Source organism: Mus pahari, chromosome 11 (assembly GCF_900095145.1).
Source record: "Mus pahari chromosome 11, PAHARI_EIJ_v1.1, whole genome shotgun sequence".
Taxonomy (NCBI): domain Eukaryota; kingdom Metazoa; phylum Chordata; class Mammalia; order Rodentia; family Muridae; genus Mus; species Mus pahari.
In genome coordinates, this window is record NC_034600.1 from 6,786,743 (window position 1) to 6,788,638 (window position 1,896).

Here is a 1,896-nt window from a genome sequence, read left to right on the forward strand (position 1 = left end):
TATATCAGCTTCAAGGAACTGTTCCAGGGTGATCCTAGTTGAGTCATTTGCCATCCACTCTGAGAAATCAGGGAGTAGTTGTAGTTCACAATAAAACAGCTTTGTTTACCCAAGACTAAGGAACTCTAAGAGAAAACCTTTATCCTTTTTTTTTTTTTAATTTTTAAAATTAGATACTTTATTTGCATTTCAAAGTTATCCCCTTTCCTGGTTTCCATTCCAAAACCCCCACATTCCATTCTACCCTCCCCCTGCTCACTAACACACCTACTCCCTCTTCCATGTCTTGGCATTTCCCTACAATGGTGCCTTGATTCTTCACAGAACCAAGAGCTGCTCTCTCATTGATGAACCACAAGGCTATCCTCTGCTACATATGCAGCTGGAGCCATGAGTCCCACCATGTACTCTTTTCTTGATGGTTTAGTCCCTGGGAGCTCTGAGGGGTACTGGTTGGTTTATATTGTTTTTCCTCCTATGGGGCTCAAACTCCTTCAGCTCCTTGGGTCCTTTCTCTACTTTCTGCATTGGGGACCCTGTCCTCAGTCCAATGGATGGCTGTGAGCATCCACTTCTGTATTTGTCAGGCACTGGCAGAGGCTTTCAGGAGACAGTTATAAAAGGCTCTTCTCAGCAAGCACTTGTTGGCATCCATAATAGTGTCTGGGTTAAGAAACCTTATATGGGATGGATCCACAGGTCGGAGAGTCATTGGATGGTCTTTCTTTTAGTTTCTGCTCCATACTTTGTCTCTGTATCTCCTCTTATGGGAATTTTGAACCCCCTTCTAAGAAGGACCAAAGTATCCCAGTTTAGTCTTCCTTCTTCTTGAGCTTAGTGTGGTCTATGAATTGTATCTTGGGTATTCTGAACTCCTGGGATAATATCTACTTATCAGTGAATGCATACCATGTGTGTTCCCATGTGATTGGATTACATTACTCAGGATGATATTTTCTAGTTTCATCTGTTTGCCTAAGAATTTCATGAAATCACTGTTTTTTAATAGCTGAGTAGTACTTCATTGTGTAAATGAACCATATTTCTCTGTATCCATTTCTCTGTTGAAGAACATCTGGGTTCTTTCCAGCTCTGGCTATTAAAACTAAGGCTGCTATGAACATAGTGGAGCATGTGTCCTTATCACATGTTAGAGATCTTCTGGGTATAAGTCTAGGAATGGTATAGCTGGGTTCTCGTGTGTGTGTGTGTGTGTGTGTGTGTGTGTGTGTGTGTGTGTGTGTGTGTGTATCCAATTTTCTGAGGAACCACCTGACTTCAATCCCATTGGCAATGGCGGAGTGTTCCTCTTTCTCCACAACCTCACCAACTTCTGTTGTCTCCTGAATTTTTGATCTTAATTATTTTGACCAGTGTGAAGTGGAATGTCAGGGATGTTTTGATTTGCATTTCCCTGATGAGTAAGGATGTTGACCACTTCTTTAGGTGCTTCTCAGCCATTTGGTATTTCTCAGTTTAGCATTCTTTGTTCATCTCTATACCCCATTTTTTCAATAATGTTATTTGGTTCTCTGGATTCTAACTTCTTGAGTTCTTTGTTTATATTGTATAATACCCCTCTATCGAGTGTAGGATTAGTAAAGATATTTTCTGAATATGTTGGTTGCCTTTTGGCCTATTGATAGTGTCCTTTGCCTTACAGAAGCATTTCAATTTTATGAGGTCCCATTTGTCAATTCTTGATCTATGAGCATAAGCTATTGATGTTCTGTTCAGGAAATTTTCCCCTGTGCCCATGAGCTCGAGGCTCTTCCTCACTATTGATCTATTAGTTTCAATGTATCTGGTTTTATGTGGAGGCCCTTGATTCACTTTGACTTGAGCTTTCTACAAGGGAGATGAGAATGGATTGATTTGCATTCTTCTACATGCTAA